Consider the following 17,589-nt stretch of genomic DNA (forward strand, 5'->3'; position numbering starts at 1 on the left):
TGGTAATAGTGTGATATTTGGCCTCAAGCGATTGAAGAATATAGTTTAAATATATCTTAGTCCATTTTCTGTTGATAATAATAGTTTCACAAACTGGTAAATTATAAAGAAAAGATATTTATTTTGATTCAAGGATCTGGTCCAAGGTTAAAGGGCTTCATCTGGTGATGGCCTTCTTGCTGGCGGAATCCCAAAATAGCCAGGGCATCACATGGCAAGGGACATGGAGCACCTACCCAAACTGGCTTTACTATCAGACTCACCCTGAGAGAGAATCCATTAATGCATTAATTACATGAATAGGATGATCCATTCGTGGGGCAAGCAGAGCTCTAGTTCGTTCTTGAAGATTCCACCTGATTCCACTTTTTACTATCTCATAATGGGATCCCACTTCAACATGAGATGTGAAGGGGGAAACCATATTCAAACAATGGCAAAGAGCCTAGGTTTCTGACAGGCAGTTACAAGAATGGCTTTCTGGACATTCAGTGGGAAAAACCAATGGTATGCAAAGGAAACTTGGCAGAGAATGTCCCCCTCTCTAGATGAAATGCAAGAATATTTGGCCACAAAAATGTCTCAGAAAGAAACAGTGGGGTTGAGTTTTTTTTTTTTTTCTTCTTTTTTCTTTTTTCTTTTTCTTTTTTCTTTTTTTTTTTCTTTTCTTTTTACAGACTGTATTTTGACTCATTATACACAAATGGGGTACAACTTTTCATTTCTATGATTGTGCACGATGTAGATTCACACCATTTGTGTAATCATACATGTATATAGGGTAATAATATCTGTCTCAGTCCACTCACTCTTTCCTTCCCCCACCCCCTCCCACCCTATTTCCCTCTATACAATCCGAAGTTCCTCCATTCTTCTCTTACCCCTACCACCACCACTCCCCCGTTATGTATCATCATCCACTTATCAGAGAAAACATTCAGCCTTTGGTTTTGGGAGATGGGCTTACGTCACTTAGCATGATATTCTCCAACCGTCCATTGACCAGCAAATGCCATAATTTTATTCTTCTTTATGGCTGAGCAGTATTCCATTGTGTATATATACCACAGTTTCTTTATCCATTTGTCAATTGAAGGACATCTAGGTTGGTTCCACAATTTAGCTATTGTGAATTGAGCAGTTATGAACATTGATGTAGCTGCATCACTGTAGTGTGCTGATTTTAAGTCCTTTGGGTATAAACCAAGGAGTGGGATAACTGGGTCAAATGGTGGGTCCGTTCCAAGTTTTATGAGGATTCTCTATACTGCTTTCCAGAGTGACTGCACCAATTTGCAACTCCACCAGCAACATATGAGTGTGCCTTTTTCCCCACATCCACGCCAACACTTATTGCTTGTGTTTTTGATAAGAGTCATTCAAATTGGAGTTAGATGAAATCTTAGGGTAGTTTTGATTTGCATTTCTCTAATTACTAGAGATGCTGAGTACTTTTTCATATATTTGTTGATCACCCGCATATCTTCTTTTATGAAGTGTCTGCCCAATTCCTTGGCCCATTTATTGATTGGGTTCTTTTTATTTTTGGTATAAAGTTTTTTAAGTTCTTTATAAACTTTGGAGATGAGTGCTCTGTCTGAAGTATGTGTGAAAAAGATTTTCTCCCACTCTGTGGTCTCGCTCTCTTTTCACATCGATTGTTTCCTTTGCTGAGAAAAAAACATTTCAGTTTGAATCCATCCCATTTACTGATCCTTGCTTTTATTTCTTGTGCTCTGGGGGTCTTGTTAAGGAAGTCTGGTCCTAAGGCAACATGATGAAGATTTGGGCCTACTTTTTCTTCTATTTGGTGAAGGGTCTCTGGTCTAATTCCTAGATTCTTGATCCATTTTGAATTTTGTGCATGGTGAAAGACAGGGGTTTAATTTCATTTTATGGCATATGAATTTCAGTTTTCCCAGCATCATTTGTTAAAGAAGCTATCTTTTCTCCATTGTATGTTTTTGGCACCTTTGTCTAGTATGAGATAACTGTACTTATGTGGGTTTGTCTCTGTGTCTTCTAGTCTATAGGGGGTGAATTTTATTGAGTGCCATTTTATTGAGTGCAGATCATGCTCCTGGCCCCCCAACATATGTGTCTGACCTGAGCACCTTTAAGATCCTCTCAGTTGCCCTCATTTCAGGACCTATTTATTCCATCCATTCACCTAAGTGCATGGCAGACCCATTCCATCTGATTCATTCACATATTCAGAACCGTCATACAGCAACCCTGCTCTCCACTGACCAGAATGACCCAGAATGAGCCAGAATGAACTAAGTGAAGTCAGCTTTGCAGGAAGTTCTGGTAACCATCCACTTGCAGTGATAAAGGGATGGTTCTTCATATCCTTAAATTTCCCTAACCAATTTTATATGCAGAGGATCTTCATTAATGTAGATTCCTTAAATTTAAGGGAGTTTAGTTATCATTGTCTTAGTCAAAAAAGCCTCTTCTTTAAATCTAATTTAGGTAAAACTTGATAAGGCTGTTGTAACCTTCATTTCCTGGCAGCTGGTGGCTGGGACTGGCAAGCCACAGATGCTCCAATGCCATGCCCAGAAGCCCCCAGAACCATCCTACGTCACTCTCATCGGTTGCCATATCTCTGGACCATGGTCTGGTCTTTGTTCTTGGCTCCAGTCCTGCTCTGGGAGCGGATCAGAGACCTGGGTGCTCTCTAACCACGTCTACACTTGACATTCTCCACAGTCTGCCTCTGCGGGATCAAGCTCTGTGCTAACTTTGCCCTCCCCAGGACCAGATCCTGAGTTCCTAATCACTTGGTCATTGCCCTTCCCAGTCCTGGTCAAACTGCTGCACAGTGGGAATCAGTGTCAGACACAATCCTTAAAGCTCTCCAACTTGATCCTGCTAGTCTCTCAAGTTCTCCTTTCCTCTCCCTCCCAAAACTGAAGGAGATTTAGGGTAACCTTCATGACCACTCTCCCTTTCCTCTCTTGGTCCCCTCACCTGTGGTGAGTTCTTGGCTTCTGTTCCCCATACCAGACACAGTCAACTGACAGGCTCACATTTGTCACTGAAGACCACAGAGACTCCTTGCACTTGGGGTGCATCCTTCCCACCCCAATACTACTTCCACCCCTTCCCCAGCACTTACTCTCTTTCACAACACACTGAGACTCCTGCAGGGTAAAGCACAACTCCTCACTGGTTCTCTTGTGAGGACAGATGCAGGCAACAACTTTTGTCTTCCCTAAACTTGCACCCCTCCTCCCCAGCTGTGACAGGTAGGGACTGAAATTTCTATTAATGCTCTTACTTTCTAATTATCCTTACTGAAGGGCTTTTCCTAGTATCCTACTTTATGACCTAGGACGATTCTCTGAACCAAGGAGAGACTCAAAGTCCTCACACTTAACCTCCCATAGTTGCTGGAAGTTTCAAGTGCTCACTCTAATTATCCAGTATAAGCTATTACTATCACAGTACATCAGACATAATGGAACTTAAATTTATAAACTAAAGTCAAATCCATTGAATTTGCAAGTGGGAAGCTGGGCTCTGACCCAAGCTTTGACACCAAGAAGCTGTATGAACCTGAGCCCTTTATCTACATCTTCTGGGTTACAGTTCCCTCGTCTGAGTATAAATAACCATATCCCCCATCAGAAGACAGGGAGCCTGCTGAAATGACCACACAAGCGCCTTTCCACTGAGAACTATTCAAATGAGTGCTGGGGGACAGGAAAGATCAGCGAGGCCCTTAGGGCAACTGCAGAGGGAGAAGTCCTCCTAACCTGAGGGATGCACCATGAGAACTGAGCGATGGGCAGGCTTTGGAGAGTCAAAAAATATGCACATTGTGGGCAAAGCAAGTAGCACCAGCAATGGGACGGAGCTGGGAACCGGTAAGGCAGGGAGCAACTGTGTTTCCAAAAGATGGATCCCTTGGCCCTCCCTCCAAGAGTTCACCTTGGCCAGGGGAGTGCTTGATACAGGATGATGGCCCTACTTTCAGGACATTGTTTTCAGCCTAATGACCTTTTTTAGCCTCCCTCTTCCCATCCATGAAACTGCTCCCAGAAACCATGATTATGAAACATGGTCCCATGCCTCTGGTCACAGATGAACCCACCAGAGGTTTATTTCTCAGGGTCCAGTGGAACTGCTCATAATGCTTAGGACTCAGAAGCTGGAGCGCAAACATTTCAGAGCTGGAGTTAATCATCATCTGCTTGCTGTATCATTCTATTGCAGAGAAAGTGGGCCCATGGAGAATGAAGAAGGTAGTGAGCAGAAGCACAGCCAGAAGGCAGAAAGAATCCAGCGTGGGACCCTCACCCTGTTCCGGTTCTCTGATTGAGCTCCTCCTGAAGCCCAGTTGCTTCATTCTGAGACATCCTTAAATTTTTTGATTGAAATTTCTTCTTCTTTTTAAATTAGCTAAAGTTGGTTTATATTACCTGCAACCTAAGCCAGAAAAGACTGAAATATGGAAGTCTATCACAAGAGATCATGAAAGTACCACTGGCAGTTTTCAAAACCAGGAGAAGAGAGTGATTTGGAGACGGCTTTGTCTCCAAAATTGGTTCTTTAAATAGCCAACATGTAAATACAAATTGAAATGTTGACCCTTGCCTCCTTTAGATACAATAGGGCCAGAACTCAGCAATGGTAGAGAAGAATGTTAATGACCTAGATTCAGGTTGACAGTCAAGTGGTCTGAGGAATATTGGGAACATATTTGCAAAGCCTCAATTGTTCATTATTCAAAAGATATTTTGATACCACCTGTGAATCAGACTGTGTGTTAGGTACTTGTTGTAGTCAGATTTTTGCTGCTGTGACCAAAAGACCCAACAGGAACAAATCTAGAGGAAGGATGAAAAGTTTATTTGGGGGCTCACGGTTTCAGAATTATCAGTCCATAGACGTCCAACTCCATCCCTCAGAGCCTGAGGTAAGGCAGAATATCATGGCAGTAGAGCGTGATGGAGGAAAGCAGCTCAAGACATGACACCAGGAAGCAAAAAGAACTAAGCTCAGCTCACGAAATATATACCCCAAAGGCACACCCACAATATCCCACCTGCTCCAGCCACACCCTACCAGCCTACCATTACCACCAAGTTAACCCCTTATCAGGGGGATTAACTGATTAGGTTAATGTTCTCGTAGCTCAGTACAATGACTAGGTTGAGGTTCTCGTAACCCAATCATTTCACCTCTTAACTTTTTTGCATTGTCTCACACATGAGCTTTTGGGGGACACCACATATCTAAACTATATCATTGCTTGTAATAAAATGTTTAAGAAGACAGAAAAAAAACCGTCCCTGTGTTTATAGATGTTGTATTCTAGTGAAGGAAACCAATTAAAAATAAAGAAAGTAAAACAATGAAATTGTGGTTACATACCAAAAGAAAGCAAACAAGAAACTGAGAGGGAAGAACAATGCAGAACCTACTTTACAGTGAGAGAGAGCAGTGCTGAGAAGTTCACATTTAAATTGCAAACTGAAGACTATGAAGTGTCAGTTCTCTGAAGGGTAGCAAGGAACATTCCAGACAAAAGGAACAGCCTGAGGTAGAAAAGAGTTTGGTGTGTTCAGAAAAACAGCAGAAGGTCAGGGTTGGATGATAGTGAAAGAGAGAGAAAGTGGCATCCAATGAAGAGATGTAGTCAAAATCCAGATCACACAGCACCGTGTATCACAGAAGTTTTCATTTCATTCTTAATGTAAAGAAAAGATATTGAGGGTTTTAAGCTGGAGAATGGTGTTTCTAAGCAGGTATGGATGCTCTACGGGCAGAGTTTGGAAGGAAGCAGAAGCAGGAGGTGTAGCCATGGCAGCGGGCCTTCCAGATGGGGGATGATGATGACCTGGACAGAGAAGGTGGCATCAGAAATGGAGAGAGGCAAATAAATTCAAGCTGAAGTTTTGAGATAATTCAATGCTGTAATTAAATAGTAATTAAAGGTAGTAATTAAATGGTGAGAAAGAGCCTCTCAAAGCATTGTGTTGAAGTGGGAAGAAGGAGCCTTAACATTTCACATTTTGTAGAAAGGGAACAAAACCAAAAGGTTGCAGGGACTGGTTTAGAGATATCTGGCTGATTCACCAAATCCCAGTGCCCTGGTTCTCTGCCTAGTGATCTCATTTTCCTTCCTTCACCCAAATGAGGGATGGCCGCCAAGCTATCCCTCTGGGGCCCAGCAGGGGAGTAGGAGGAGGGTGTTTAAACACAGCGTTTATCAACCCCTCCATCCTCGCATTTTCTGAATGCTTTAGTCATCGGGAGGCCTGATCCTGAGGAATGGAGTGGCTGTCTATGGACTGAGGCCTCTGAAACTGTGAGCCCCCAAATAAACTTTTCCTCCTCTAAGTTTGTTCTTGTTGAGTCTTTTGGTCACAGCAGCAAAAAAGGCTGACTAAAACAAGCATCTAACCCAGGGTCTGATTCATAAGTGGTACATAAAAAAATATTTGTTGCATAAATAAATAAGTTTTTGCAAATAAGTTCCCAATATCCTTCAAACTGCCTATCAACCTGAATCCAGGTCACTAGGCTCCCACAAAATCACATCGCTTAGTCTTTGACATGGAATGCAAGGATGATGGTGATGACTCTTTGGGATCCTTTTCTGGGTGCCAAATACTGATCTTAATGCTTTGTTCATGCTACATCATTTGATCTTCAGTACAACCCTGTGAGATGAGTACCACTATTACACTCCTTCTACAGATCAGTCAGATGAGGCACAGAGACCTTGAGGAAGGTATTCCCTAAGCCCCCCACAAACAGTGCACTGCCCCTGGGCCATTCAGCTCCCATGTCCAGTTCTAAGCTGGGGACAGCCCGGGCTCCTTATTGCCCCATGGCATCCACTCTGCCCTTTCCACATCACCTATTGTACGGTGGTGACATTTTCATTTTTAGATACAAGCCAGAAAGGATTTTTTGTGGGTGATTATATGAGAATAAAGTCTTTATTAAGTAAACACTACCTTGCAGGATATGAAAGACATAACTTTTAGGCAGCAGAGAACCCAGAAGGCTGCTTGTAATCACTAGATTTCGTTGTCTTCAGAAGTAATTGTGAATTTTAACCATCCATCACACTTCAACTGGTCTCTACACCTTTCCTCCTACCCAAAATTATAATGGCAATTTTCTAGGCAAAGATTAAGGAAGAGGGGAAGGCACCTATACTCCTGCTTCCCTGCGGGGGGTTTCTTGCTGGAACATAAAGCAGATGCTACTGCCCTAGGGAATTGTTGCTGTAGTCTGATCACAACCCTCTGAGTTATAAGACATGACTCAGGACACATGACTAGGAGGGACCTTACAGTCTTCACCTAGGTCCTTTAGGTGGCATAGAAGAGAAGCCCTCTTCAACTCACCCACAGCAGAAGAAGGGGTTGGAAAATTTCATGTCCCCAAGAAAGGAAGTGCAATCCAGCAGGCCCCAAGTAAGATTTGTGCCTAGAACTGAAAGTCATCCCTCTTCTCTTATCTGCCTTAATTTCAGTGGTGAATGCAGTAAAAGAGATAACAGAAAATCTCCAAGTTATATGCATAAATGCCCCACAAGGCCGACACTACCTCACCATGCCCTCTCCCCCTTCACCATCTGAGCTAAAACCACCACCACTCTTCAAGAAGGAAAGGACCCTAATCGTCTATTGCTGTGTAATAACTATTACAAACGATAATGGCTTAAACACCAATCCTTTTATTACATTTTCTGTTTTGGAAGGGTTAGGAATCTAGGCAGGACTCAGATGGGTGATCCTTCTGCTTCATGTGGTTTCAATGGAGGTCACTGGTAGAACTCAGTTGTCGATGGATACATGCAGGGGCCTAAGACAACTTCACTCACATGTCTGGCACCTTGATGGGATCAGACGGAAGGCTAGGCTAGGCACAGCTTGGACTTTATCCTGAGCACCTAGACATGTCCTCCCCAGCAAGGCCGTCTGAGGGTGGGTCACGCTCTAACATAAAAGCTCAGCACACCCCATAAACCCCAGAGGAAGCTACAAGATTTCTTTTATTTAGCCTCAGAAGTCTCTGAACAATACTTTTATCCCATTGTATTAGCGAAACAAGTCACTAAAGCCAGCTCAGACTCAAGGGGAGGAGTATCGATTGATTTGTGACCCTCTTTAATCTATCACAGACAGATTGCTAGACAAGCCTCCACACTACTTAAATATTTACTGCTTGCTTAGATCCAAGGGAAAGATAAATGAGGAATGGAAACAAACGTCTGATCTAATGATTCAGGGTACTCAGAGGACACAGCTTCAGAACAGGCTGCTATGGGACTCTTCTCCAGGTGACTCAGTTAGGAGATCAGGTTCCCATAAATCCTGTTCATTTCACAGGTGATAGCTACAGAAAGTGATGCAAAGAGTATTATAAAGGAAAATTTGTAAAATCTGCAAAGGAGGATAGGATTAGCATACTGTATACTTACTTCAAAGGGTCGTGAGGATTGAATAGATTTTATATATGTAAAATGCTTAGAACAGTGTTTGACACATAGAAATTGCCTTATAGGAATTCTTCTCCATCTCCTTCTCCTTCTCCTTCTCCTTCTCCTTCTCCTTCTCCTTCTCCTCCTTCTTCTTCATGCTTCGTGGACCACAATGCCTAACCTTAGCTAGGCATCGAATGTGAACTCCTCAGAGGCTGAAGGGAAGGGAAGGAGAAGTGTGGTTTACAACACTTGATTCCATTTACAAGCAAATTAACAACAGTAATTCATTCAGGATTCTCAGGATGAGTAATTTTCAGTTCAGTGTGTTATCCAATAAGAACAAAAATGTCTTTTTAAAGTTCAGATGCCTATCTACGTGAGTCACAGTGATGATCATATTAAATGAAGAGTTGATGATTCAAGTGACCATTTTGTGACTTTCCCTGCAATTTCCAGAGTTCTAAGGAGAGTTGGTACATGTCCAACTAGCAAGACGTTGGTACCCATCCATCTAGCTTCCTCTCCAACGGCCATCAACTGGTGGGGTTAAACTGATGTCAAACCTTACCTTCTAGGTAAATTGGAAGAAGTTTCTACTTCTTAAGAAATAAAATTCTGGGTTCCATCATTAGGTTTTCAAGGCCCCGCAAACTCTTCATTTCTACAGAGAAAGGCCACTGGTGTGAAAAGCTCATGCAATACTTACCCATTTACCTATGACTCAGGGGGTGCCATTCTGGCAGGACACCTGGAGCTGGTTCTAATGCACTACTGGGATGTTGCCTGAAGACTGGATACAATAATGACCTCCAGTAAGTGGGATGCAGAAGTTAGGACAGCCTTGACAGAGCGTTGAGGATGGAATTGAAAGGTTCAGAAAAGTGGGAGTGGTAGAATGGACATACCATGTGAGACCTGAAAACCCATCAAATGAACATAACCCAGGAGGGCCCAGAGAGCACTCCCTTCATTAAGGCAATAAAGAGCACTTTTCTGAGAGGGGCCCTGAAGTATTTGAGAAGCTTTCAGTTAGCTATTGTCTGAAGATAAGTGTTGAAAATGAGAGGCGCTGTCATTGAGCTAGGCTGCACAGAATAAGTAAAACCAATAGGATTCTAGAATGGCAAGTGGTAGGAATTAGTTGTGAAAGGCAAGATGGATGTAACTATCATACTGAACAACAATACCTGGAGTGGTAAATGATTTGCCCTGGACAGCAGGGATCCATAGTAATCATAGTGTTGTAAGAAAGGAAATTGACACAGAGCAGACCATGGCATTACTGGACTTGGACAACCAATAAAATGAAAATAGTTGAAGAGGGGAGACCCACAGGAGATGCACTGAGAGAAAACCATGGTTCCTCACTTCCTCTACAAATCTGAGTCAGTATAGAGACCTAGAACCCATTGATCTTGATTTAAGGTTGGGCGAGGCCTGCTTAAAGAAGGAACCTACAACCACATTGTAAATATAGTAAGTACTCTTATTAATCCTTCCCCAAAGTTACCTGTGTCCATTTTCTAGGGTATCTATGTACTAGGTCTGCGCTTCCTGAATTTCGTCACATTCCTTGCACTCCTGGATGGGGGAGGAGGGTTGTGTACAGAGGCTAGATGATAAATGGGATTCTGTTTGTAGTGTATAATCTGAGTAGATATTCTTAATAGCTGGAAGAACCTTCATATTGATTCCCTGACCCATGGATTAAGAGCCACTATAATAAAAAGAGTTAAGTGGATATCCCTAAAACTGCTCCCACACCTAGCCAAGAAAATAAACCAGAAGCAATGTCACATCCCAGGTGGCAATGCAGAACTCAGAGCCATCATCAAAGACTTAAAGCATGTAGGGGTAGCAATCCCCATCAAGACATCTCCTGTCCACTTCAAAACTCAGATGGATCATGGCAGAGGAGAGTGGACTACCATAAATTTAAGTAAATGATGACCCAAATTTCAGCAGCTGTGCCAGATATAGTACCTTCACTAGAACAGTGCACAGCCTCTGGCACTTGGTATATGGCCATTGATCAAGCAAGTACATTCTTTTCAGTAAGGAAGATCAAAGAGGTTCATTTTTCACACAGGAAGGAGAGTAGTATGCATTCACTGTTACTTGTCTAAGGGCTATCTTTCACAATATGGTCTGCAGAGGCTTTTATTGTCTTGACATTCTACAGAGATCCCATTTATCCACCATATGGATAATATCAGTGCCAATTATATGTAAGGAGCAAGAAATAAACACTTGAGATGCCCTAGTAAGAAACATATGTGCTAAGAGATAGGAGAAAACTCCCACAAAATTAAGGTGCCTACCACATGGGTGAAGTATTTAGAGTGCAATAACCTGGGGGATATGGGCTAAATCCTACCTAATGTGAAGAACAAGTTGTAGTCCATTTTAACCCCTGCCACTAAAAAAAAGATAGCTTAGCATATTTGTTTGAGTTTTGGAGGCAAAAAAAAGGGTGCTTGGAACTAAGGTTCCAACTCATACATCAAATGGTTAAAAGTTGCCAGTTTAGATTGAGTTCCAGAGAAAAAGAGGGCTCTAGAACAAATCAACAGCATAGCTAATGCTCCCTTACCATGTAGGCCACAGGACTGAATAGATACAGGGTTAAAATATCCATAGGAGGTAAGGATGGCATCTGCAGTCTGACAAGACCCACTAGGAGAATCTAGGGTCCTGGAGTAATTCCCTCCTTCTGCAACAGAGGAATATTTATCTTTTGAAGAAAAAGAAAAAGAAAAAAGAAAAAGAAAAACTCCTGGAGAGCTACTGGGAACTTGAGTATATGACCAGGGTTGACCCTAAGAATCTACCACATCATATGGTCATCTGAATACAGCACAATCTATTACTATTAACACTACACATTCAGAAACAGGCTCGAGCTCTTTCAGAAGGCAAAAATACATTATATGAACAGTTGAGCCAGACTCTCATAGTGCTCAACCTTTGTTGTACTGACATTTCTTCCTTTATTTACATCAAAGGAAGAGGAAGATTTTTAGACAAAATTCACAGATAGCTCTGTTCAGTATAGGGGGTACCAATTCTAAGTGGGCTACTTCAGCCTTAAACCCCCAAGCAGAGCAGCAGTGAAAGGAAGTCATCTCAATGGACAAAAATTGGAATCCAACACTTGATGGTTGGAATGAAGGTTGGAGAATATGCTTGTATGCTTGTGCTTTAGGCAAGGGAAAATGGCTTGACTGGTTGGTCAGAGACCAGAAAGGAGCAAGAGTGAGAGATTAGAGGAAAGGGATGTGATAAACTATGCAGCATACAAATATTTACATTTCACATTAATGCTCATAGAGGACAATACTGCTGAGGAGACATATTGCATGTTGACAAGGATAGAAGTTCTCTGTGGGTCTGCTGTAGTTTGAATGTGGTTTGTCCCCTATAGTTCATGTGCCGGAAGCTTGGGTTCCAGTATGATGGTATTAAGTGGTGGAATCTTTAAAAGGTGCAGACTAACTAGAAGGTAATTAGGTCATGGGAACTCCACCCTTATGAATGAATTAGTTCTCGCGAGAGCCAAGTGTTGTCAATAAGCCTGACTCCTACCCTGAATTTCTCTGGTTTACTGCCTCATCGTGTGATCTCTTCTGCATGTGCTCCCATCATTGTGATGCCATCTGTCATGAGGACCTCACCAGAGCCAAGCAGACCCTGACACCATGCTCTTGTATCTCCAGAACTGTGAGCTACGTAAATATCTTTTCTTTATAAGATACTTACCAGCATCAGGTATTTTATTACAGCAACCACAAAACAGATTAAGACATAGCCCAACAAGATGGCTTCCCTCACCAAGGTTAGTCTACCCATTTTGTTATTAATATTCAAATAAGAAAAGAAAGAAGAAATTATATTCCAGTGGGAGTAATTAACCCTGATTACCAGAGAGAACAATGGGAACATGGAAAACAATGCTATAGAACAATGGGAACATGGAAAACAATGCTACAGTACAAAGGGAACATAGACTATTCTGAAACCTAGATTTCCTGGGCATCTCTTACTTTTATTAACTGTGATATTATGAATGGACAATTGCAACAACCATGGCTGGAAAAGGGTAAGTCAGATAAGGGCTTGATCCCTCAGAGATGAACATCTGGGTCATTCCATCAGAGAAGCGACCTATACCAACGGAAGGTTGGTTGAAAGTGAGAGACATCTAGAATGGGTCATAGCAGAGAAAAGTGATAGATATTGATTATGACCTCTGAGATAACTGCAGTAGCAGAGACCATAGTTTGTTTTACTTTCCCCTATGTTAAGTCTTTGCAGATATTGCTGGCAGGCACTTTGAAGGGTACTCTCTGATAGACTGAGCATACCAGAGAAGGGGAAAGGGAGAAGACAAGCCAGTATGACCACTGCAAGAGATGGACTCTATTGGACACTTTTCTCTCCACCCCAATTCTTGCTCCAGCTGCTGCCACAGTAACTGGTTCCATCTAAGCATCAACCAACTTCATGCAGGAACAACCTGGTAGTGCCTACCCTTGAGCCACAAACTTTTCCTATCATTTCATGCTTCAGGACTTCTTCAAAGCTGCTGGAATATGCAAAGGAATCTACTCAGCATTCATGCATGTTCATCCCAGAAACACAGGAAGTTAATGCACATGTGGCTGTCTTTACCCAATGCTGAAGGAAGACTCATAGATAAATGCTTCTTCCTTTTACCCCAAGAAACCACTTCTAAGATGAACTCCTCAAGGCTCCTCAGAAGTGCCTGCAGGATTGAGCAACAGTCACCAATAGCCAATTCGTTGCTACACCTTTGTCTTTGTATTGGCTTTCCTTCAGTGATGTGCTGAAGCCAACTCATACTGACTCATGAGATCCCCTTGTGCACAACTCTTAACTCCACATTTGGTGATGTCATATTGAAATTTGCCATAGTAGGAAAATTTACACCATGGAAAATAGTAATCAGAGTTATAGGTTTTACCAGAGAACTGGCTGATAAATATTTACCAATATACCACTGCTTGATTTCTTTTCTTCCTCATTATCTCTGCTTCTTACACCTGTTTTCTCCAATTCTATTGCCAAATAAACTACCTGTGCATAAGCCTTTGTCTCAGATGCTGCTTCCATGAGAGTTCAGGCTAAGACAAATATCTACCTCACAGTGTTTTATTACATTTAAATTCGATCACATTTTAATAACACCACTATGGCCAACACTGAACAGCCTAGACTTAGAAAAACATATTCACCTCAGATGGTTCCATTTTTCTAATAGTCTTTTAAGAGCCATGAGACCAAAATACTCAGAATTTTTCCTGCCAGGAATCCTGAGACATGTTAGGATGGTGGTACAAGGGATTTCCTCCAGTTTTGGTACCTGGACAAGATGATTTGAACAGGTTGACAGAGAAATGTCTCACTGGTATTTGCAGCATCGCTGGGTTGTAATCTGTTTCTCCTTCCTGGCCCTCTCTCTCAGGCATTTTGTGAAACCTAAATACCAGTTCTAATGAGGAGTAGCACAAAGAACCTGAACTGATTCCTTGGTGTTGATAGAGAGATAATTTGAAGCATGGCATGTGGCTGGCTTTGAAATCCCTTCTGACTTTTGCACCGAGTGGGCATATGCCTCAGGAAAATGATCAGGGGTGTGTGGTGGTGGTGGTTGTGGTGGTAGTGGTATGTGTGTGTGTGTACCTAGGAAATCTAAAGAAGCAATGTCCAAAATGATAACCACTAACTACATGTGGCTGTTTAAATATAAAGCTAACTAAAATGAAATAAAATCTTAAATTCAGTTCCATAGTGAACCAGCCACATTTCAAGTGCTCAATAGTCACAAGTGGCTCGTGGCAACCATATTGAACCACATAGGTATAGAATCCTTCTGTCTTCACAGAAAGCTCTTTTGGACAGTTCTTTGAATCCCAGACCTGGACTGGCATGGAACAACTACAACTGGGCAGAAAAGGGAATTCTCTACTTTCTACACCAGGAAGGCCTCTGAGCTCCCTTTTCACACTGAAGCCAGAAGAACAGCACCAGCCCTTGGGACCACCAGCGACACCTCGTGGCAGAAAAAGCAACAACAGTTTAAAGAGCCCTCTGAAACAAAAGACCCCAGCTGTTTCTGTTGGTCTGCCCTCTGAGCACATGTAGTCAGAATTGCCACCCCTGTCCTTAAGAGCTGTGACAGTTCCTGACCAGCTCCTATGCAGCAGAGATTGTGCTAAGCTTATCGCATGTATCTTCTCACCTAACCAGAACAACAACTTTAGGAGGTGGGTGCTATTGATATCACCCCCGTCTCAGAGATGAAGAAACTGAGGCTCAGGGAGACTAGTCTAAACTCATGAGTGGTGAGGTTGGACAAATATGGGTCCCTTGTGCTAATAGATGGAGTTTCTCAGCCATGTAACTTAAATATTAGAGGACTATGACCTCATTCTTATCCCCAAAAGGTAAGAATGGTGAAATTGGATACAGGATACACAAATACAGAGCACAGGAGGAAGCCTGGGTGTTTTAATTTGCTTTCTCCTTTCCTTCATCTTTTGGGGGGCTGCTTTCCTGTCAGACTTGTTTTGTCCTCAGCAGTAAACCAGACTTTCCTCTTTACAGATTCCTAACCTCAAAGGAATATATCCAAAGACTGTACTTCAGCAAGATTGCACAGAATAGAAAACAAATTCCATTAAATTTAAATTAACAAAACTTTGTACTAAGTTATATTATACCCCATTTAAGATAGTCAAAGTATGTCAGTTCTGGGCTTATTGGCAGCCATTTCAGAGCCTTTTTATAAGTGTTAAGCTAAGGAACAAAATTACAGTATTACCTGCAAAGGTTTTTCAAGGTCTCCAATTGCCAATATTTTTTGCAACAAAGACACTGACTTCGGCTGCATGTCAAGAGTGCTTTCTCAAGATTCCACCACTTGTCAATCATTCTGAGTCCTTAATTAGGACTCTTCCAAGGAGACTCTTGACATCCCAGAGAGTGATGCTTCCACATAGCTCCTCGCCCTCCTTCCCAGATCAAAATCCATGTCAGCAGACACGGTCAAAAGAGGCACTTTCCACTTCTTGGGGAGATATTTTAAAGGACAGATTGTTAGAGTGGGGGGAGGGAATGGAGTATGCTTTGGGAATGCTGAGTTGTCAGAAGCCAGGGCTGCAGAAATTCGCTGCACCTGACAAATGGCTGCCAGAACCCCACTTGAGCCAATAGCAAGCAGCTAAATGTTGATCTGATAATTTTGTGGGGCTAAAAAGTTATAGGTATTGCCTTCTGAAAAGTATAGACTCATCAAAAACAGAGCCGGACAGCACCAAAAGGGCTTCTAGACACCAGCTGTGCCCACAGCTGCTCAGCCTCCCATCCTCCCTGATGAACCAGCATTCTTGTGGATTGTTCTGCACCACCTCTGATCCAGAAAAGCCAATGGGCACCAAGGGGAGCCATAGGGGCAGAAGTCATGGGAAGCTGGGGCTAGCAGGAGGAGAACAGGAAAGCCAGATCACAAGTAGTTAGAAGAAAACAGTGTTTGGACTGAGAAGACAGGTGCTAGGTTCTTGCTGGGGTTGCTTAGCCTTCCTTCTTATTTGAATGACACCTTGCTTCCGGAGACATGCTGGCTACTAGAAAAGTCAAGGCAGTCCCCAGAACGGTGTGGTCCTCACCCCCATCGAGTCTTTTTGGACTCCTAACTCCAAACAGCTCCTTTCTCTCCCCATTTATGGGGAATAGGTGGATGCCACCACTCCACTCAGGCCCTGCTGCTCCAGTTCCACAAATCAGCTTCCTGCTGTGGCTCTGCGCCACCCCCCCATCCCTGCCAGGCTGCAAGCTCCTGCCTCAGGTTCCACTGCCACGGCAGGAGGGGAGGGAGATCAGTCTTCCTGTCTTGGCATCACTGTGGCGACCTCTTTGCCACTGCCTCTGCTCTAAAGACTTGCAGAGTCTTTAGACTCCAAACAGGTTTGGGTTTTGTTCTTCTTTTTGTTTTTTGTTTTTTTTCTTCCTCCATCTTAGATGTCCTGGTCTCAAACCGGTGTCCTCAAAAATGAGGGTGACCATATCAATTATGCTTCTGGGATTGAGGGGGAACTATTAATAAGTATATGGGGGACAATAAGTATAAACTAGGACTGTCAGACAAATAGACATATGTCTATCCTTTAAAAAACTCAGACGCTCTGAGCTTAGAAGTTTATAAACACTTCTGTGGGGAAGCCAGCTTCCCTGGAATGAGCTGGAATATGTGAAGGGTGCTGTCCTGGGATACGCACTGGATCGACCTTCCTGGGCTTTGCTCAGCGTCTAGAAACGTGTCCTCATAACTGAGGTGAAGGGGAGCAGCAGTGAGAAGGGGGCAGGGGACAACTCTCAACGCAACAATGACTACTTTGTGAATCACCTTCCAGTTTAAGAAAAGCCATTCCTGAAACACCCACAGTTCGTCTCCAGCTCCTACCACAGCAGAAGGATCCAGGACAGAACTGCCCAGGCCCTTGCTGGAGCATGTCCACATAAGCTCCAAAACAAGGTTGACCCAACAAACCAAGATAGACAGCTTAGACATTTTTTCTTAACACAGAAAATACAAAGTCAACAGCATTGTTCTTAAACCCTAACAAAGTAAAATATCAAAATGGAATTTCTGAAATGGTTTTAACTATATAAAAACTCATTTCTAGTCATCTGAGCAAAGACCAGAAAGGAAAAAGAAAAAAATGAAATATTCAGTTTATAGGAATAGTGAGGTGGTAAAGATGGCTTTCTATATTTCTTCTTTTCCTATTTTAGCAGCTACAACCTTAAGAATAACTCAACTGAATGAAGCACTCCTTAACGCTAGGCATTTCAAAGGAACAGAATTCCACTCATGCAGAGGTAGGCCTTGCAAGTGGGTGCTCAGGGCTCCTCTTAGGCCGAGGCTCTACCATGCAAGCAGCATCTTTCCCATCCTAGCAAGAGCCAGAGAGTAAGAGTGAGTCTCAGAGTGACCTCTTGACAGTTGTAATTATATCATGACCACGGCATCCCCTAGTATGTGACCAGATGCAGAACCCATCTTACTCCTGCCCACCAGAGCTGTCTCCATCATGACTGTCACACCAAGGGGA

Source organism: Sciurus carolinensis, chromosome 2 (assembly GCF_902686445.1).
Source record: "Sciurus carolinensis chromosome 2, mSciCar1.2, whole genome shotgun sequence".
NCBI classification, from domain to species: domain Eukaryota; kingdom Metazoa; phylum Chordata; class Mammalia; order Rodentia; family Sciuridae; genus Sciurus; species Sciurus carolinensis.